General features: G+C 43.2%; 2 long non-coding RNA genes across 12 annotated transcripts in view; one reads left to right on the forward strand and one right to left on the reverse strand.

Annotated features, from left to right (window-relative positions):
* The window catches only part of LOC103280448 (uncharacterized), a 200,854-nt gene that overhangs the window by 67,616 nt on the left and 110,729 nt on the right, over positions 1-22,509 (reverse strand). For 2 of the 11 annotated variants that reach the window (XR_010006819.1, XR_010006817.1), the window contains exons 1-2: positions 6,455-6,689; positions 6,231-6,347 (exon numbers count right to left, since the gene is read on the reverse strand). This is a non-coding gene — a long non-coding RNA (uncharacterized LOC103280448). Of the gene's footprint in view, positions 1-18; positions 2,055-6,230; positions 6,348-6,454; positions 6,767-22,509 lie in introns of those variants that run through there. The other 9 variants (XR_010006823.1, XR_010006825.1, XR_010006820.1 and 6 more) reach the window with 9 other exon arrangements.
* LOC134299602 (uncharacterized) overlaps positions 19,104-22,509 on the forward strand; it is a 37,312-nt gene continuing 33,906 nt past the window's right edge. Inside the window, exon 1 of the long non-coding RNA XR_010006828.1 lies at positions 19,104-19,263. This is a non-coding gene — a long non-coding RNA (uncharacterized LOC134299602). The remainder of the gene's footprint in view (positions 19,264-22,509) is intronic.

Here is a 22,509-nt window from a genome sequence, read left to right on the forward strand (position 1 = left end):
GCGTTTGTCCCGACTCACCAATTTTTCTGAAGATTCTGGGGCTCGCACCTCCTCCTCCGCACGCCTCCCGGTTGCTGGCTTGGGCTTTGAGGGTTTTGGCGGCTCCCCCTTCCGTGCCCAGCATTCTGCTGCTCGATGGCCCGTCTTCCCACATACAAAGCATCCCGGTTTAGGTTTGTTGTCGTCTCCTCTGGAGGGAATCCCCGGCCTCCCTCCGGGTCTTTCCTGCTTCCTCGTTTCTCCTCGACCTCTCGCCACCGGTCTTTGCTGGCCGCCGCTGCTCCTGAAGCGCTTTACTTGGGCCAGGGTGGATTCAACGCGCCCCGCTAGTTGAATCCATCCCTGGAGCGTTTCGGGGTCATCTCTGTGCGCTGCCCAGCTGAAAATCTCGGGGCGTAGTCCCTCTTTAAATAATTCCACTTTGGTCACTTCAGACCACTCTGGTACCCTTTCCGCGAGGTGGAGGAATTCCTCTGCGTACTCGGGCACCGTTTTGTCCCTCTGCTTTATTCCTCTAAGCTGGTCTCGAGCTCTCAATTGCTCTAGCCGGTCTCTGAACCGGTTTTCCAGTGCGGCTAGGAAGCGGGGCACTGACCTCAGGCATGGGTCCTGTCTGGCATGTAGTTGCACATACCAGCTGGCCGCTCCTCTCTTTAGTGTGTTGCCGATGGCCCGAACCCTGCTTGCTTCGGAGGGGAATGTGTGTGCATTGTCTTCCATGTATCCCCTGATGCTAATTAGAAAAAAGTTCAGTTCGGCTGATTCCCCTCCGTATTCTAGCTTGAGATCTTCCCTTCTTGGCATCCATTCAGCGGCCCGTTGATGCTGTCTGGGAGGCATGGGGAAGGGTTGCATCGGGTTTCCTTGGATCACGCCGCGCCCCACTCCGGTGGTCATTCTGCGCGGCTCCCGAAATCCTGCCGCTGCTGTCGGCCCTTCCCCCCATCCGCATACTGGCCTCGCTGTAGCCCCCGCATCTCGCCTTTCCCCGTCGTACTGCACATCCTCCTCCTCTTCCTGGATCTCCTGCTCCTCTCCGCCTTCGTCTGCTAATCCACTGGACCCGATCCCTGGCCCCAGTGGTCTTTCCACCCCGACGCCCATCCGGGGGGTTGGGAGCTCTGTTGGAGATGGCGGCCTCAGAGTTCCCAGAGCTCGCTGGCGCTCCACTTCGCGTGCCATTCTGTCTCTGAACTCCAGCTCCTGCCAATATTCCTCGTCTCCCTCGTCCCTTGCCGCCGCGGGACTCTGCGTTGAAGCTCGCTGTCCCCTCTGGCTCCAATCGCCTCCTTTGCTTGGCTCTCTCTCGGCGCCATATCGGATGTGCTCTTTTTGGAGATTCTCTTCCAATATTGGCACTATTCTCCCCACGGTATCCGACAGCCTGGATAAATGAGTTTCCAGGATGGATAACCGCAGGGCCACGGTCTCCGGCATGCTTCCTCCAGATCCCCAACTGGTTTCTGCCGCCGCCGGAACGCCTCTTCCCCCTCTGGGAATCCTCTGGGTCACGCCGTCCGGCTTGGGGTACCCCGTAGAGGAAGCTATGGCTTGCAATGTCTCTTCTGCCAACGGCAGAGCTCCCAGCGGAGGCCCCTTTGCTCCGTCATGGCTTTGATCTCCTTCCCTGCTCATTATCACTTCACTGCAAATTTGCAGGAGGGTGAGAACTGGAATTCCTGACTTAATTGTCCTGCTCACTTCAAAGGATCAGTCTGAACGCAGATCAGAGATGGCTGCTCTCAAATCCAATCTTTATTGAAGAACACATGACTTTGGAAAAGTCAGGAATGACCCAATGTTTACATACAACTATTTTTATAACTTTTGATGCTACGTAACACCACACGTAAATATCATCATCAAGTCCCACCCCCAATATCACATTACTACCATTTTCACACACTAAACCAATTATAATTGTTTATACTTTCGGCCCCAAGTTCCCAGGCATATTCTATCTTCTTCTGCCAGGTGCTCCTGGGATTGTTTATGTTATGACTCCCAGTTACAGGGCTGAATTACCAAAGCCCTGTAACTGGGTTCCATGACAGGGAACCACAGGCTGAGAATGACTGCTCTAAGTACATGAAATTTGTTATCAGTGTAGTACAGTGGTGGACAATAACTCTGGAGACCAGGGTTCAATTCCCACTTGACTTTAGAAACTTACTGGGTGACTTCAGGCAAGTCATGCACACTCAGCCCCAGAAAACCCCATGATGGGTTAGACTTAGGGTTACCATGAAATGACTTGAATACACACAACAGCAGCAGCAGAAGGCCTGGAAAGCAGCAGAAGAAGCCAACATGCTGTAGTGGTTGAAAGTTGGACTAGGACTCTGGAGGTCAGGATTCAAATCCCTCGTGGAAATGTACTGGATGGCCTTGAGCAATTTGGAGGTAATTTTTAAAATTTAGATTGCCACATTTTGATAAAGCCAACATATATGTGTGTGTTACGATTCTTAATTTTGCAGCCCTGTGATCAGTGCAATCTGTTTTATCTGTTTTCTAGTGCTCAGTGAAGCATGATGCAGAAGAGGCTGAAAACTAAGAATATTGAACAGCTTTAGAGTATTTTTCCATTGAATTTTCTTTTAACTTGTTTCTTTCTGAGAATTAGTGTAATTCCATTTCTCTGAGCAAGAATCAACTGTCTATAGTTCAATTACCATGATGGCTTCACAAATGACCTTTATGTTGGTTTTTGGATTTCCTAGACCTTCAATTTGAAAGGGTAAAAATATCACTGAGTAGAAGGTTGACTTTCTACCTTTTATTCACAGGCGAAGTGAGATGGTGAAGCATTCTGGGGGTCAGATAATAAATCATGAGGAAATTCACTTTGTAATTTGTGAGACCTATACTAATTCTGGAGTCCAGAAATTGTGCCTTTTTGGGCTAAGACCTCATTGTCTTAGACACTGAACAAACGTATACATCCAGAAGCCCCCCATGTTATCCAATTTTACCTGACCTATGCTTCCATAAGATAAAAACTCCCTTCACTGGACCCTAGAAAATAGGAAGAAAGATTCTACCATGGCAACATTCTTGTTGTTGAAGAAGAGGAAAACAGGAACTAAAGGGAAGGAAATTGAGGAAAGGAAAAAATGGTTGAGATAATTTAACATGAGTGTGTAAACAGTATATAAGACAGAGGTAGGAACGGCATAGTTCTCCAGATATTGCTTAATTGCAACTCCTAACATTCTTCTCCATTGATTATGTTATCTAAGACTTATGGGAATTATAGTTCAGTAACATCTGGAGGGTTGCACAATTCCCACCCCTGATGTAGGCCATGAGAGGGCAATTGGTGATCCAGCTGCTGTTGGATTGCAACTCCCATTAATCCTAACAGAGCTAATGGGATCATAGGAGATGCATTCTAACAAAAGTTGGAGGAGTACAACTTGCCCATTTCAGATACAGGCAATTACCTACTCTCTTGAATCACTCCCCACATCTATGAAAACATCTTGTATAGAAATATGAAGCATTTGAATCAAGAGAAGGTCTTTTGTGATCAGTAAATTATAGTGGATTAGCACCGTTTTAAAATAAAATATACCTGGGTAGCCTGAATAGGGTGGTCCATTTTAAAATATGGCTGTCCTGAATAGTTATTCAGAACCTCTAGTTGTATGTAGCTATTTTTGCTGAATGGAATCTGTATTCTTTGATTAGTTTGCTGCTAGCGTGGCACAAATGAACACATTTTAAAAATGCAAAGGCAGTCTTTTAAAACCTAACCAATTTCTTGCCATTTTCTCTTGTGAAAGTAGCATTTGTAAATTTGAATTTCTCCCATGAAGTAAGCATACTCATGCTAATTTTAAAAAGAGATCATTATGCAAGGCTCTCTACATTATGACATTTTCTACGGTTACTTCTTCCGAGCTTTCTACTGGGCCTGCCCGCATTCTTTCTGTGAACAGAAGGAGCACCAGTAGGTGGAGCTCAAGAACATCGTAACTCTTGCATTTTGTATGATGACAGACCTGTTGGTAATGACTTTAATGCATTGCTGTATTTAATGATTCCCATCAATGGTGAACCAGCATAAAGCCAACTGGAATTGCATACCCATGCATACTTGGCTATATATACTTTTTATTTCTTTTCCTTCATAGATTTTGCAGAGACCTCCATGTCATAAGAATTTTTTTCCATGGTGGGTATCACATTAATTCTCCAAACTTTGATAAGTTACTTTTGACTATAATGCCTAGCATTCTCCACCACCTCCATGGCCTTATTCTGGAAACGTAATCCAAAAATGTAGCTTTTGCAAATTCTATTAAAGTTCTGTTCCAAAGACTGATAATGCCCTCTGGCAGAATGTAATTCAGACAGCCTTAAATCAGCAAAATGATAAAAATAGTGGAGACCTGCAAGAAAAAAAAATGCCTTCAGGGATATCTGGCACTTTAGAAGTATGAACCTTTTATTTCCCGCACATATGTTTCAATCTTACACTTAGAGACCACAGTGAACGTGTTAATACACTTTCCTTTACCTATCGGTAGACTCTATTCTATCTGATGCAGGGACATTTCATAGTGAAAGAGGTAAGATCATCTACAGAACCACACATAGTGGACATGATAACCAGAACACCATTGTGTTCTAATGTAAAATTTTCTTTTTGTGTTCTTGAATGTGTGACTAGACTAGGACACTAGATCCGTCCTTGTCATCTCTTCTTGGCTGACATGCCAGAAATCATGAGAAGCAGCATACGTCCCATGTAGTCCTCTGAAAACAGACCTGGGACATCCTAGGGGAAGCTCCATCTGCTCCCAATTCTGGACCATGTCATGTCATAATTATTCCTAAGTATGCCTCATTTAATTTGATACATACCAGATTGAGAAAGATCCCTTGGTGATAGCAAACATCTTGGACTGCTGGAACGTACGGGCAAGGCGAGCGGATGTGTGAAATGTACGTTAATAGGGACAACACACCGGGTTGCCAGACAGGTGTGCTGCAGGATTGGCATGACTTAGTGTCAGATGAAGCTGCAGCTAAAAAAACTAGGAGGCACTGGCTGATTCAAAGCAGTACAGTTTTATTTGGCCCAGATGCCTGACAGCTCTGAAAAGAAACTCAAGTTGTTTGGGCTTTTGGGTGCCAGAAAGCTGTGTGCTCATTCAGCAATGCTCACAAGGTCTGCAGTATTTGAAGAAGGACTGCAAAGTGGCCGATACAGCTGCTGTGGTTTTCACAGTAAATGCTGACACAGTTGCTCTTAACAGGGGCTGTTTCTCTCCATAGGCAAAATAAGTATTGCACAAAACTTAACAGCTGATGATGATAATGGTGGTGATGATGTTAACAGCAATAAAATATTTGGTTGCGAAATGAAAAAAGATGGAATCAGGGATGTGTATAGGGAGAGAATGCTAAGTGAGATGCATATTGCAAGGAAACAGCAGAAGGAGAAAACACATCTTGTTGCTTCATGAATCAAAAAGTCATCTGTGTCTTACGGAGTGATGGGTGGGTACCAGTGGCAGAATAGGAAGATCAAGCAGAATGGACACATAGAGGAAGTATCTTGCAGGTTTGTTTTGGGAGAAATGGAAGAAAAGATCAGCATTGGAGGTGGCCATAGAACATATATGGTGGTGGGGGATAAGAAGTCCAAACCTTATCTGAAGCTAGAGTAAACTGAAGGAGCATACCTAGGCAGCTGCTACCACCAACTGTAGGACCCATCTCGAGGAACTGGCCCAGCAGAGTAGAGTGAAGCTGCAGCCCTGCATTTTCTTGCCCTTTGGCTCTGCGCAGCTGGCCCAGCAGTTTCCAGCTCAGCTCACTCTCTGGCATCAGTTACTAATCTGTGACATGTTCAGTATGTGCCCAGTGCTACAGGGTGAAGGAACTGACATTGACTCACCCAGGGCAGCTAGCGCTTTCCACCAGGTCTATACTTCTACAGCTAAACAGTAGATGGCTCTCTAGACAACTCAATGAAACTGGGTTGCACAGATTTTCATATTCTTCAGCAGCAGCTTTCCTGGCATTGCGATTCCCATCCCCCTGCTTTCTTTCTCGATCACCCTCTTCACCCTTTGGATCTACAATTACACCCCCTGCCCATACACACACACACACACATACACACGGTCTTCTATTCCCTGTTCCTATCTTTCCTCCTGTTCATTACAATTTGACCTCGTTTCCTTTCTGTCTCATAAGCCCCCTTCACTACTTACCATTTTCTGTCCCTTGATTTATCTCTCCTCTCACCAGTCCTGCCTTTCCATACCGTCTTCGTGCCATCTTCCGTTTCTCTCTTGTTGCTTTTGAAAAGCATTTGAAGACACATGCTTCTAGAGAAAGATAAGAAGAATTCATTCGTAGGTGGCAGAATCCTTCTGGTTGCAAGCTTGAAAGTAAGAAAACCTTCAAAAATCTCCCTGTCCATTCTTATACGTACTCACATACTTCCTCACCACGAGTGAACCCTGGTGTTTAATGCCACATTCTGCTTTCAAATCTGTTTCCTTCTCTTCAGCATCCTGCGTCTTTCAGTGACCACCTTATACTCGCACTCTTTCACACACTCAGAGGTGTTAAGCTGCACTGTATTGACTGTTTGCAAACCATTCAGACCTCCAATTACAATAGTGGGAAACAAAAAGCAGCAGTTTCTTAGGTGTTTGTAGAGAGTCATTTAATTCTCCAGTAAAAACAGACACAGGAATTCTTATATTATGGAAGAATTGGCATGGACAGCCTGACATCCTCAGCTGGAATGGCTCATTTTCAGTGCTAAAACGAGAATCTAAAATAAAAGAGCTTTGGATTCTTTTGAAAAAAACATCATCCTTCATTTCCCATGGATGTCAATTGACTTATCAAAGCATCCAATCAGGAATTGGTCAGTGCCAGCTTGGCAAGGGTTATGCAATGCTCACAATGTGATCAAGGTTCTAGTTGAGTGGATGTCAGATGCGGGCATTTCTTAACAGTCATCTGTCAGGGAAGCAGGAAGGAGACAAGACAGGAGCATTGTGGGACTGAGATGCCCAGTCTATGTGCTGATGGCACCATTTGTACATAAAGCTACCCTATATTCTTCACCTTTATATACACATATGGAGGAGTTGTGCTCCATAATGACAGACATTGGAAACAGATAGAGGACTGCTCTATACGGGGCAAATGTACTGAGAGGTTCTGGTGTCTTTTGCTGTAGTTCTTGTTTTGCTTTTAAATATATATATATATATTCATATATTTCTGTTGCCCTGGTGTATTTTTCTGGTAATTCTTAGCATTAGCTGCAACATTTTTTTCAGCCTCCAGTAAATTTATTTTTCATTCTAATATGTACCAGTCATGCTTGAATTAAAAAAACCCTCAAAGAACTCCCAATTCATGTGGCAGAAAGGGCTCTAAAGACCCAATCAGATGGGCAAAATTGCCTGTTGTACACCGGTTCCTCTTCACTTTTGCACGGAGCCTGCTGGCTCCCATCTCACAATGCACATCTTCTTCTGATGGGTCTCCATGGCAAAAGTGAAGAGGAACCAATGCACACCACCACCGCAGCAACACAGGAGGTTTCCCATGTTGCATTAGGATCAATAAGGGAAGCTGGGTGGCAGACATTTTCCCCTGTGGGATGGGGTGAGCAGGAAGCTGAGTGATGCAGGGCAGTGGGTTTTCCATGCCCCCCAACAGATTTGCCACAATCCATGGTGAATCCTTTACTTAATGCAGTGGTTATGAACCTGTGGGTCCCCAGGTGTTTTGGCCTACAACTCCCAGAAATCCCAACTGGTTTACCAGCTGTTAGGATTTCTGGGAGTTGAAGGCCAAAACATCTGGGGACCCACAGGCTGAGAACCACTGACTTAATGTGATGAGATCCATAATGTGGGTGTGCAGTTATCTGTTCTACTACGTTTCAGTGATGCCTCATAGTGTTTTAACTTTGCACTTTTACCAAATATTTTTTTAAATTTTTTAGCCATTTTTAGCTGTATCCTGTTTTTCATTCATTGTAAGATGGGATATAAATTAAACAAAGGAGTGCTCAGTATAGGAACATTATTATCTTCTATTATAGATGGAGAAATTAAGCACAGCAATAAAGTTGTTTTCCCAAGATTGCACAGGAAGTATGTGGCACATCAAATGTTATTAAGGAATACTCTTACTCTAGAACCAGTTACTCAGTTTCAATTACACTTCTATCCCACCAGTACTACCAAAATGCTATAACTGTTACACTAATAAACAGTTGAAATAGTTTTTTATTTTGAACTAATCCCTTTTCCACACCTCCTCTTCCTCTTGCCAAGAGGCTATTTTCACGTTCCAAGAGACCACCATGTCTCTTAAACAACAAACTCCTGATCTGAAGGAGGTTTATCTGAAGGAGGTTTACCTTCTGCTTGGCTGAAAAACGAATCTTTCAAGTACAAAATACTCCCCACCATAAAATCCTCTTGTCTTCACTGTGAGACCAGTTCTGGGAATGCAGTGGGGGTAACAGCATTTCAGCTATACTTGTATTTCGTGGTTATATGCTTAATTAGTAGCTGTCTCAGTTTTCTGGAACTTGGGGCTCATTCACACTACATCATTATAGTCCTTTTATTCCACTTTAATTCCCATAGTTCCATCCTATGGAATTCTAAGGTTGCAGTCTGGTGAGACACTACAGTGATTTGGCTGAGAATTTTAAATGGCTCCCTAAACTGCCAATCCTGATGTAACCATAGTAGTGAAAGAGGAAAAATAAGACTTTAACTATGTAGTGTGAATAAATCTTGTTCTTATCTTGCCCTTAAGAATAATTTCCACCTTGTTGTTTCTGTTGTCCATTTTGGAGATTGCCTTTTTTTTTTTAATGTAACTGCTTCAAGCTCCTGGAGCAAGGACAAGCTCTTGAAAGTTATAAATGGGTAATAAATTAATTTGACAAGATCTTCAGTGGGCATCATAAATATAGCAGTAGAAAAAATCTCCAGTGGAGGTGACACTGGGGTGACGCCCAAGGCACAGGTGATTCTGAGCTATGGTTCAGTCTGATAACTGGTTTGCGCTTTATTTATGTATTTATTTACAACATTTATACCCCGCCCTTCTCACCCGAGGGGACTCAGGGTGGCTTACAGAAATTGGCAAAATTTAATGACCATTTATTTGTCTTCCAAATCTTAAAAATCCTATGCTAACAAGGCTGGACTTCATGAGTACGGTAGCACTCACCTTCTACAGCAACTTTCTCCATTTAGCTCTGAAGAGTTGGTTGGACAAGCACTTCTTCACCATGAAAGAAAAGTTTAAATTTTAAGTTGCTAAGAGGAATCATTCCTCAGGAGTAAGCTGCTTCCCCAGGGTCAATAGAAGTGCAGTCCCTGAAAGGAGACCAGATGTTTGTTTCTAAGGTGAATGCCAGTCTGCTCCCACACACGAACCCAAGAAGCTTTGAAGGCTGACCTTGCTGTCTGGCTGACAGTGATAGCTATCTGGTAGTGGACAATGGTATGCATGGAAGAGAAGCAGTTGTAAGAAAGTAGTGCATTACACACACACAACTGTTTTTGTATTTCTAAGGGATTTTTTTTGGTTCTCATATCTTGTGAAAGATTCTGTCCTGATACTAAAATTGAAATGAAATTGATCTACAGATCTAGCTGGTACACAGAAGGGAAGGGCACTATCCTACCATTTGCTTTAGGTAATAAAAGGTCTTGGGGCAACCCTGCTTAGGAAACACAAACATCAAATATTAATAAAATGGGAATAAATGAATTATGGCAAAGGAATAATTATTGTTGTTTATTCGTTCAGTCGCTTCAAACTTTTCATGACCTCATGGACCAGCCCATACCAGAGCTCCCTGTCGGCCGTCTGCACGCCCAGCTCCTTCAAGGTCAAGCCAGTCACTTCAAGGATACCATCCATCCCTCTTGCACTTGATTGGCCCCTCTTCCTTTTTCCTTCTATGTTCCCCAGCATCATTCTCTTCTCCAAGCTTTCCTGTCTTCTCATTGTGTGGCCAAAGTATTTCATCTTTACCTCTAGTATCCTTCCCTCCAGTGAACAGTCGGCCATTTCCTGAAGTATGGACTGGTTGGATCTTCTCGCGGTCCAAGGCACTCTCAGGATTTTCCTCCAACACCACAGTTAAAAAGCGTCTATCTTCTTTCGTTCAGCCTTCCTTATGGTCCAACTCTCGCATCCATAGGTTACTATGGGGAATACCCTTGCTTTAACTATGTGGACATTCATTGCCAGTGTGATGCCTCTACTCTTCACTATTTTATCAAGATTGGTCATTGCTCTCCTCCCAAGAAGTAAACGTCTTCTGATTTCCTGGCTGAAGTCTGTGTCTGCAGTAATCTTTGCACCTAGAAATACAAAGTCTGTCACTGCCTCCACGTTTTCTCCCTCTATTTGCCAGTTATCTGGTTGCCATATTCTTGGTTTTCTTGATGTTTAACTGCAATCCAGCTTTTGCACTTTCTTATTTCACCTTGGTGATAAGGCTCCTCAGCTCCTCCTCTCTTTCAGCCATCAAAGTAGTATCATCTGCATATCTGAGGTTGTTTCTTCCAGCAATTTTAACTCCAGCCTTGGAATAATCAAGCCCCGCACGGTGCATGATGCATTCTGCATACAAGTTGAATACGTAGGGTGAGATTATACAGCCTTGCCGTACTCCTTTCCCAATCTTGAACCAGTCTGTTGTTCCGTGGTCTGTTCTTACTGTTGCTACTTGGTTGTTATACAGATTTCTCAGGAGACAGACAAGGTAACTTGATATTCCCATACCACCAAGAACTTCCCACAATTTATTATGATCCATACAGTCAAAGGCTTTAGAATCATACAGCCTTCAAAATATCACTGAGCAGTAGCTCCCAGCATGCTTCACTATTGGCTACACGAACTAGGTTTCTTGCTGGGACCTGCCATTGAACTACATCTGAAGGACCATATAATTCCCACTCTTGGCACTAAATACGAACAGCAGCTTAAGGTAGGAGCGGAACAAAATGGGTGCTTTATCTCCTAAGAATACATGCTATCCATTTGAAGCTTTTCAAAAATACATGACCCCTTCCCAAATGAACAAGGATGAATGACTTTCAACTACTCTGATCTTGCTGAAAGAATGAGGGAAATCAGCAGTGGTGATAATGACTTGCCCCCATTTTATGTAGTATGATCACCAGCTCCCCTGGTGTTAACTGAAAAAGAGTGTTTTAAAATCTTTCTGACAATGTATTTGATTGACACTAAAAATATTCTGTCCTTTTCTGTGTGGACATTATATCACTCTTGAGGTGTAGAATTTAGCATTCATTTTGTGTTTGAATAAGCTGTGCAGCATCTATTGCCAAAGTCACTTGGACACAATGTCTCTTGCAATATGAGATAATAGCAGCAAGATCACCAAAAGAAAAACCTTATCATATTTTTTTTTAAAATAAACTTTTAAAGGAAAAGGCATGGAAAGCTACCAAAATCAAAATCAGATGAATAAATAAATTAATATTGTGAAATTATGAAACAGCAGTTGCAAACAAAGCAAAGATCAGCTCCAGTTTTTGGGGCTCTTTGAATGGACATCAGAATTACTTAAATGTTTTTTACAATCCCCACAAATCAGAAATAATGGTATAAATGTTGGTACAGTTTCTTCAAGAATATTTCCTCCTCATCCATAGCTTGAAAATATCACGTACACACATCAATAATCCCAAAAGTAAACTTCAGTTTTACCATTTTATGTAAGGGACACCATTTTACTACACTATTGTATATAATAGAACTTCAGCTATCATGGATTTCAGTATTCATGGAGGGCTAAATGAATTATGGCAGAGGAATCATTAAAAAAGGTAAAGATTTCTCCTGACGTTAAGTCCAGTCGTGACCGACGCTGGAGGTTGGTGCTCATCTCCATTTCTAAGCCGAAGAGCCGCCGTTGTCTGTAGACCCCTCCAAGGTCATGTGGCCGGCATGACTACATGGAGCGCTGTTACCTTCCTGCCAGACCGGTACCTATTGATCTACTCACATTGGCATGTTTTCGAACTGCTAGGTTGGCAGGAGCAGGAGCTAACAGCGGGTGCTCACGCCGCTCCCAGGGTTTGAACCTGGGACCTTTCAGTCTCCAGCTCAGTGCTTTAATGCACTTTGCCACCGGGGCTCCTTATAGAGGAATCATACAGCCTTCAAAATATCACTAAACAGCAGCTCCCAGCATTCTTCACTATTGACCATACGAACTAGGCTTCAGCAGATACCAAGTACCCACTGTATCTCACTTTTAAGCCTTTTAATCTGGCAGTCCTAAAGAAATGCAAATAATCAAGTTAACATAAATCAGCATTATGATACACAGAAATTCTGACAAAAGATTAAAATTGTTGTGAAGTCCATAATGGCCATCAACAGGATTAAAATACAGATCATCATTAACCTGCAGTGGCAGTTGTCATCTGCTTTTTAAAAAATACAGAACCTCTTTCCTTTTAATGATCTACTGCTCAGCACTAGTGCAAATGCTTTTCAGTATGCGCATTTAATATCTAATTGCCATCCTCTCTGTTCTTCTGTCATGCACACAAATTAGTTTCAATGAGTTCTATGATTCCACACTTGGACACCTGCAAAAGCTATTTTCCACTACTGTATTCCAAGAGCCTAATTGTTGTTATTGGTTTTGTGTACGAAGAGAGCTTTGCACTGTACAAAGTCTTCTTCTTAGAAGAGTGGAAAAAACAAAAACCACACACACACACACTCACACACACACAACTTAGCATCATCAGATGGGAACTGTGATGAGGAGGTGGCAGCTTTCAGACTACAGGGTAAGAAGAGTTTCATTCCCTTCACAAACACACACTCTCTAAGAATAAAATGCTCTGTTTCGAGCACTGACGTAGGGTGAATGCTGAAAGAGTCCAGCAGAAGCAAAAGGGTGGGATCAAACCTTAAAATCGTCAGCGTACCATTAGAGGGAGGGGGAAACGAGTTGGTTTCCCTGGAAACTGATACCTTGGTTAGAAAAATCTACAAGAAGAGGAGGTTTTTTTTTTTTTTTACTGTTAGGAAAACCAATGAATTGGAAAATAATTATTCAGCCTTCTGCCCTTCCTCCCATCAGTTGGGTGCATTCATAAATATATGCAAGAGTTTCTTTTCTCACATTTCATAAAGGCTCCCTAAGAGAAGTGCTCCAAAACAAAGCAGGAGTGGCAGTCCTGAGTTGTCACCAACTTCACCTGGATATCAGGCAGCACCTCCAAAAGTCAATGACTCCATGGGGAGGCATCAATCAGTTGGGAGGTTTTCCGGCAAGAATGAAGGCGCAATGTGACTTTCAACCAGCCAACCTCCTGGGCAAAATAACCAACTGGGGGAAAATTGAAATACCCCTGCTGAACATCAAATTCATGAGACTTATGTACCCACGGATTTCAAGGAGGCCGCAAGTGGGGAGGAAGGGAAAGAACAGCAAAACCATTAGAAGAAAAATGAACTGCAACTATTGACTGCCACGTGTAGTCCCAATTCTTTTTATTTCAACAGCTACTTATACCTTGGTGTTCACAGACTACCTACCATTATTTTCACAGTAAATTATCACATGGTTATAGGTTTATGGTCAAATACACAATATTAATGGTTGCAAAATTTTTCAAAAATACTTTTTCCTTAAGATAATCTATAATGCCATCCAAAGAGCCCACCAGAAATGCCCCCAAATATAATAGGAATGCCTCCATGTCACCTCAGGGACATTTCTGGACAAAACAGGAACTGGCATAGTAGTAGTTGTAGCCCTCAAGGCTCTCTGAGTGTCTATTGTAAGCAGCTAGCCTTCTGCACTTTCCCTCTCCTGCTGTATAGTATTATCCCTGTAACTGAATGTACACAAGTAATGTGAAGGAATTATTCCATGTATTTTGTTCAGAAAGTTTTTCCCGAAGTATTTCTGTGCAATAAATAAGGTTTCAGGCCCCAACTCTCATGTTTTTTCTATGGAATAATTCTTGTGCATCATTTTGTGATGTTTGGATATCAGAGAAAATTGTACAAGAATCTTGATGGTCTATAATTCTTCTAGATGGATATCCACACTATCAAAAAGTCAGTTTTTCAACATAGGAAATAAATAAGAATGAATATTTTTTCCATTCCTGGTTTAAAATATATCCCTCATGTATACCTGAGAATGCAGTGTGTGAAATGTCCTTTTGGTGTCCTCTGCCAAAAGCATCTTCTTGGATTGATTAGATATTTGTACCTTCATTTCTCTGGGGCAAGCCTCCCACTGTTTGTGTGGCCAGTTTTAAGAACTAATTTGCAACTTATTTATTTTCAGCTGCAAAAATGTACTACCATTGGACATTATTATATTAGCTATGCTCTAATGCAGAAACTACTGTTACAAAAGAAATCCAACACTACGAGTGTTGACCTGGAACTCCGAGACTAGCATTCAAATCCTCACTTAGGGAAACTCACTGTGTGAACTGGCCAAGTCACACTGTCACCTTTAGAGGAAGGCAATAATGAAACTCTTCCCCAGAAAACCCTGGGATAAGGTCACAATCAGTCAAAGGATTTTAAATTTCATTTCACACTAATCTGACAAACAATATCTCTATCTATCTATCTATCTATCTATCTATCTATCAAAGTGGATTTTTGTATGTGTGCACGTATGTTTCTGAAACTTCCTATTGCTTCCCACTTCCAGAGACCACTGCGACCCACACCAATGACAGACTTTGAACAAACTTGGGACACAGATGTCTCCCCATGACCCACTTTACATCCTGTGAGGTTTGCATTATCTCCCCTCCCGCCTTTCCAGAGGCTACTGTGACCTCCACAGTAGCGCATTATAACACAAGAAAGTTACTCAGGGTGTTAATCTAATTTAGCTTATTCTAAAGAACTTCTGGGTGAGGACGAGAGGGGAACAAAGAAGGGGAAAAACATTGCTAAGAGCATCAGTTTAAATCACAGGGGGGTCAGGATAGATAGACAAGAAGGCACAACACTTCGGGTGACTCAAGGCACCTAATCCTATTACTGCTGGCTGTTCTGAAGCATTGATAATTCTTTAGTAATAAATGTTGCTGCACTTCTAACACACATTACAACCTTTCCAATACAATGATGCCACATTAGAATAAATATACTTTTGCTTGTTGGGGTGCAATGCCATATAAATGCAGTAGAGTCTTACTTATCCAACATTCGCTTATCCAACATTCTGGATTATCCAACTCATTTGTAGTCAATGTTTTCAATATATCGTGATATTTTGGTGCTAAATTCATAAATACAGTAATTACTACATAGCATTACTGCGTATTGAACTACTTTTTCTGCCAAATTTGTTGTCTAACATGATGTTTTGGTGCTTCATTTGTAAAATCATAACCTAATTTGACATTTAATAGGCTTTTCCTTAATGCCTCCTAATTATCCAACATATTCGCTTATCCAACATTCTGCCGGCCCATTTATGTTGGATAAGTGAGACTCTACTGTATAATTATTTACAAATATTATGAAACCCCTAGAATATAGCAGCAAATGAGGTGTGTGTGTGTGTGTGGGGGGGGGGGGGGGTTGGTATTGGGTGTATTGAAAGGTCTTGGTTGCCAAGGAAAGTACTTTGTTGTGATACATGCATCTTATAGGTCACATGTTGACCATCCTATGATAAAACCATTAAAATCCCTTTTAATGTAGCTAGAAGCTTTCTCATCTATGAATTAAAATTAATTGTAAGGATGGAGTGTTGACACCTGAATGATACCTACAGGCATTGATAAACATCACCAGCTTAATGAAAGTATATTCATATTGATGTATGTTCATCGTACATGGCAGTAGCAGAAGGAACTGCTGCCTTGCATATGTGAAAGAGCCAAGCATGTTATCAGCGTCAGACAAAACGCTTTTCAATGGAAGTGGCCCCTACATTCAGCAAGAGATAATTACATGGCATTAGTATGGCCATGGGCCCTCCTTTACGAAGAACAGTCCTCAATTTGAAGGTTTGTCCCGTCTGCATCTGATAACCTCTGTGTTACCCAAATAGGATGAGTAACTTTCACCTCATTGGGAGGTGGCTGTTCTCTGGATTAGTCTAACTTTAAAGGAATTATCCAGGAGCCCTATCCTCCCTTTCCTTAAATTAGGATGATCAACATGGATGGCTCTTTCAAAATACAGACTAAAACCCAGAACAGAAACACTGCCTTGTTGACATGAAGCAGCAAGTTGCCATGATCGCCTGGCACCATAAAAACCCATTCTTTTCTCCGGCCTGCATATTTTCTCCACAATGTAAGCCAAGCAGCAGAGAGCCACCACAGCCTGCTATCACTGCCACCCATATATAGAAGCAGAAATCAGGGAGAGAACCAGTGTTGAATAATGATTTTCTGGAAGAGCTCTCTATCCTTTCTTTTATGAAAGGAGAGAGGCCTACACCCCACACAGTATGCCAAGATAAAGAGCCAACAAATTATTGAGGTGATGCATGGAATTGTTCCCACAGTTCCTTTTGCAGTATATAATTTACAACATCTGCTTCTCTGTTCGAACAAAAGCAAAGCTTTCAAGCATTCATCTCACTGCTACAATACAGAAATGTAACTAGTCTCTCATTTAAGAGGCTCATAAGCTGAAGGAGGAAGAGAGGGTGGAGAGGGTATAGAACTTTACTCCACTGCCATTATATTAGCATAAATATCTGCCTCCACAAAAGACCAAATGCCCCAGCAAATGTCTCAGACCCATTCGTCAGCATGGCCATGGGCTTGGGAGATCTCTGGTTCCCATTTAGCTTTAAAGCTCACTGGGTAACCTTGAGCCACCTCCTGCCTTTCAGCCTGACTGGCTCCATAGGGTTATTGTGTGAACAGTTGCAGGAAATAACGACAAATGTGACCCAAAAAGTCCCTAAAGGATTGGTGGGACATAGACGTAATAAAAACCAAACTCATATTACTTACTAAGCGATCCCTCGTTGTCTGAATATTATGGCCTTCCAAGTGTAGTGACTTGGTGGCGGGTGCATAGGTGACTGTGGAGTCCTATTCTTGGCCCGCATGTTCTTCCACAGTGAGGACATCGGATTCCAGATGGAAGGTGGTCCCGATCAAGGTTGGCTTGACATGCCTTCCTCTTGGCACATTTCTCCCTTTTGCCCTCCATTCGTGCCTCTTTGAATTCCACAGCACTGCTGGTCAAAGCTGACCTCCAGTTAGAGCGCTCAAGGGCAGGGCTTCCCAGTTCTCAGCATCTATGCCACAGTTTTTGAGGTTAGCTTTAAGCCCATCTTTAAATCTCTTTTCCTGTCCACCAAAATTCAATTTTCCATTATTGAGCTGGGAGTATAGTAACTGCTTTGGGAGATGGTGACAGGGCATTCGGACAATGTGGCCAGTCCAGCGGAGTTGATGACGTAAGAGCATCTCTTCAATGTTGATGGTCTTTGCTTCTTTCAGCATGCTGACATTTGCTCACCTGTCTTCCCAAGAGATTTCCAGGATTTTTTAGAGGCAACGCCAATGGAATCGTTCTAGAAGTTGAGTGTGACGTCTGTAGACAGTCCACATATCGCAGGCATATAACAGGGTTGGGAGGACTATAGCTTTAGAAACAAGCACCTTGGTATTCCTATGGATCTCCTGATTCATATTCTCTGCTTCATTCAGAGCTCAGGCGGTGTTGCATTCCAGTGTCAATGTTGACCTTTGTGGAGAGGTGGCTGCAAATGTAGCGGAAATGGTCAACATTTTCTAATGTTACACCATTAAGCTGTATTTCTGGCATTAGACCAAACTCACATTAGAATGGTATGATCACAGTGGAAACATAGTGTGTTAGGCGAGTAGCTAACTAATGGCGCTGGGACGTTCTTCACATCTGTCCACACCACAGCCTTCTGCACAAGTCAAAAGCTTGTTCCAGAGGGTTCTCCCCCAGGCTTTTTAGGGGACATATGTGGAACTGCACAGGGTAGTAGAAAATCAGTTCTTTCTTGTTTCTGCTGATGGAAGCAGTTCCGTCGAAGGAGCAGCAACATTAGATACTCGTCAGTATATTTTACATGCCAATGCTTCCACGTCATTGTGGTTAAAAGACAAAGCTACAGTGGCCAACTGAAAAATTGGCAGAACTAGACAGAAGATTTCCATTAAATATGGCATTGTTAAGCAGAGCACATCAATGAGAACATGTGGTATTGAATAACAACCTTCAGCTCTGTGGAAAATGTTATTCCAAAGCTATAAATCAAAGACAATGGTTTTTTCAATAAAAAGCGAATATGAGCATTTTCATTAGCAAATATGCCTCCTATATTTAGCAAATATTTCATGGTCTAAAAAACAGCACTTTGACACCAGGAAATGAATCCATGAGAATTTGGCTCACTCTAAATATCCAGTTATTTCCTAGTAGCCATGAAATATGTCAGTAGATCCTGCTGCATTCCTCTGACAGGTGCAAAGATCTTTTTACCAGAGCCCATTTCAAGAAGAACCCAGTAGTGAAAAATGCAATGGGAAATGTCTGATCTCAATTCCCATTTTCAAAAAAACTTCCTAAAATATGCAGCGGTAAAACAGTGTCCATTTTCATATGAAGAACAAAGTAATGGGGCTTCAGGTTCCTGGTAAGATTCTTCTCCTTAGATAGAAAAGGAGAAAAAAAATCCAGCTATTGAAATGGGAACAAATTTATATCTATATGACATTCTTAGACTGAGTTGTTCTTGAAATGTAAAAGGAAGACTTGGAATAATTCCATGCCTTATTTCTTAATCACACCAACAAGTTAACATATTAAATATGCCAGCAATAAAATAAAATAAAATAACTTTATAAATACCAGATGCTTTTTTTCAAGACACCTTGCCCCCTTTCCTTATTGCATTTTATATAGCATGCAAGCACAGAATAGTTATTAATATCAGAGAATCTCTCTCTCCCATCCACATGTGTTTATGTCTTTGTGAATGATTGATTGATATCAGAATATTTAGCAATCTGTGCAGTCTTTACATCTCATACCACCACCCTTACCCTCCTTAGGGTGCTTTTGATAGCAACACCCATGAACCACAGGATGATTGACTTGGCCTCATGAGTATCAACTTCTGCTGCACTTTCAGAAAGAGACATTATCTGGAAGGACCCTCAAAGACACTAGTGTCTCCCACTTCTAACATCAGATGATGTGAGTATGCATGTTAATGAATGTGTTCAAATGCATATCCTAAAATCATGGCAGCATTGCTTTTCACCTTGTCTTCTTCCTCAATTACAAAATTAATCATGGTTGGAAAATACTATAGAATAGTTATGAATCCTGCACCTGAGATGCTGGAGAATAGAGGGCAGTCAATGCATGGCATACATGTGTCCTACAACATATCGGATGAGCATGCTGCCATACAGGTTTTCAGTAGCAAACTGACAATTTCTCTGTCATGTCCCTCTTATTTGCCAAATGCACCTAGTAGTTATGAGATCAATATGCCACAGTAGAGGCTCTGGAGAAACCAGATGGCTTGTTTTTTAAGAGATCCAAATAAAGACAAATGGGGGATCATCACACAGAGAGACAGAATTTAACAGAAAGGAAAACTTGATTGTAGAATCCATCTACAATTCCATCTGAAAGATTCCTGCTTACCCCCCTCCAACAAATTGGATTAGTTTTTTTCCCCCTCCATGTTCTGTAACCATCTTTAGGATTAATTAAGAGAATAATAAAAAGATTGTTAGGTTCACAACCCTTCAATATGTGTGTACTTAGGGATTTAAAACCTCTTCAGTTCCTGTGGAGGCCAAGAGTGGTAGTGTGCCGTCGCGCCTGGGGCTGTAAACTCTTAGTGAAAGAGGCATGGACGTGACATCTTTCCCCAGGGGATTGCTTCTTGCCCTCCTTTAGGGAAACTGGAACTCCCAAGGACCAAAACACTGTAGTTAACTCAAAAACTGGGTTTATTCTTCACAAAGGGGGTAAAAGAAAATATACATTACAGTCTTTGGTTGTTTAAGTCCATGAAGCGTGTCCAGATCCCTCTCTCTCTGGCTGTGAATGCCGGAGCAAACTCAGCCTCAGTCCAATGACCTATATCTGAAGACAAGAGTCTTCCTCTGTTGCCAAAGGACTGATGTGAAGGCGCTTGAGACTCCTCAACGTTGTTCAGGTTGGCCCTGAACATGAAGTGTGAGTCCCAAGGGTAAGAACCTCAGAATTGGTGCTGAGAGGTAACTTTTGAAGGGCTTTTTGAGCCAAGCCTCTCTTTCACGTCCATCCGATAGAGAACTTGCTGATGGAATGAAAAGAGGAAACACTGTCCTACTTCAGGAAGAGGTGGAGCCAAACAGTTTTGCTGAGTGAGCAATGTAACAGGTACAAACAACATTGATTGACAGATATAAATAACCAATCCAACTACATTTACAGGGTAAGGGCAAAATCAGGCATGATACAGCAATTCAAATCTTGAAACTTATAGTTTGACATATAGATGGCGCCACTCGCGCCGTCACAGGTAGTTATTCCGATCTAGTTAATGCAGTGCTGTAAAATCATTGTGCATCATAGGTGTGTGGATTGAGAATCCTAATCTGTGATGAGATGTTCCTGTTATTCTAGTTACGTTTGTGTGTATAGCACATTAGATATTCCTTCTAGGAGTTGCTTGCTTCCTGCTCTCCAGCCTGCTTCCCTATCATTTGCCCCAGCCACATTCATGCAAAGTATCTCAGTAGTCCCATTACAGTTGTGCTGCTGCTTCTGATTGTTCATCAGTGATTCTCCCTACCACTGTCCATCAGACATTAGTGATCTTCGGGGGGGTTGGGGGGCTGGAAATATACTTGACAAGCAGAGACTCTTACATGATATTTATAAAATTGAGGGTTTATGTTCGTCCAGGGCTGGCCCCACTATAGAGGCACCTGACGCTGCCGCCTCGGGCGCAGGCCCGGGGGGGCGCCGTCAGGCTGGGCGGGAGGCGGGGCACCGCCCTGACAGTGCCCCGCCTCCCGCCCAGTGCGCCCTGGCCCGTCTGGCCTTTTCTAGCTGGCCAGACTGCAGCGGAGGTCCCTCCAGGCCGCAATCGCGGCCTGCAGGGACCTCCGCTGCAGTCTGGCCAGCTAGAAAAGGCCAGACGGGCGAGCGGGAGTAGCGCAGGAGGCGGGGCCAACTCTGGCCCCGCCCCCACCCAGCGTGCCCTGGCTGCGTGGGAGGCGGGGCCAGGGCACGCTGGGCGGGGGGGCCAGAGCTGGCCCCGCCTCCCATGCTACTCCCGCTCGCCCGTCTGGCCTTTTCTAGCTGGCCAGACTGCAGCGGAGGTCCCTCCAGGCCGCGATCGCGGCCTGGAGGGACCTCCGCTGCAGTCTGACCAGTTAGAAAAGGCCAGACGGGCGAGCGGGAGTAGCGTGGGAGGCGGAGCCAGACTCTGGCGCCGCCCCCCCGCCCAGCGTGCCCTGGCCCCGCCTCCCATGCTGCGTGGGAGGCGGGGCCAGGGCACGCTGGGCGGGGGGCGGGGCCAACTCTGGCCCCGCCTCCCTCACTATTCGCCCTGGCCCCGCCTCCCACGCAGCGTGGGAGGCGGGGCCAGGGCACGCTGGGCGGGGCCAGGGCGCGGGAGGCGGGGCCGGTGGCGGGGGCGCTTTTCAGCACCCCCGCTTCACATTCAAAAATATCTCCGGCCGGCCCTGTGTTCGTCTTTATCTTTGGCACTTTCAAACTCCCACTGCCTCTTTCAAAAGCTTGTTAATTTCAGCCAGGTTATTAGAAAAGTTGGTAGAGAACCACAGATAAATAAATTAGGTCACATAAAATTAAGACTGTCTTGACACATTGGTTTCTATCAGAGCCTGGCAGGAAGTTACTTTTTGGACTATTGTCCCCAAGCAACCATTGTCCCCAAATGTCATCAGCTAAAAAAGTAACTATTCCAAGCTCTGGCTCATATCTCAGAGGGATGTCTTTGGGTGAAATACTGCTGCTTACTGCTGGCCATATGCACAGCTTGTTTCTAAAAGACATTTTATTGAAAAAAACATGTCAACGTGATCATACTGTGCATGATTCCTAAAAGACCTTTGTATCCAGCTATGCTCTGACTAGAACATATGCATACCAACATCGGGAGCTGCTGCTGTGGATTTCCAAAAGAATCTTACTCTGATTGCACACAGCTGCATTTGCATGTTACAACAGTTTCATGCAATGTGTGTCTGGATGATGCATCTATACTAGACCAGTGCTTTCTGTGTGTGTTCATGTGTGTGCATGCAGGTGCATGCTTGCTATTTCAAACAGGAAAGCACAATTTTGAAGTAACCCTGTAGCTGTATTGCACCCACTGTATACATTGTGCATCTTCTTAGAACAGAATGGCTGTGTGACTATGGGCATACATGTAAATCTCTGTGCAATAATGGAATTCTGTCATCTGTC

Source organism: Anolis carolinensis, chromosome 5 (assembly GCF_035594765.1).
Source record: "Anolis carolinensis isolate JA03-04 chromosome 5, rAnoCar3.1.pri, whole genome shotgun sequence".
In the NCBI taxonomy this organism is placed as follows: domain Eukaryota; kingdom Metazoa; phylum Chordata; class Lepidosauria; order Squamata; family Dactyloidae; genus Anolis; species Anolis carolinensis.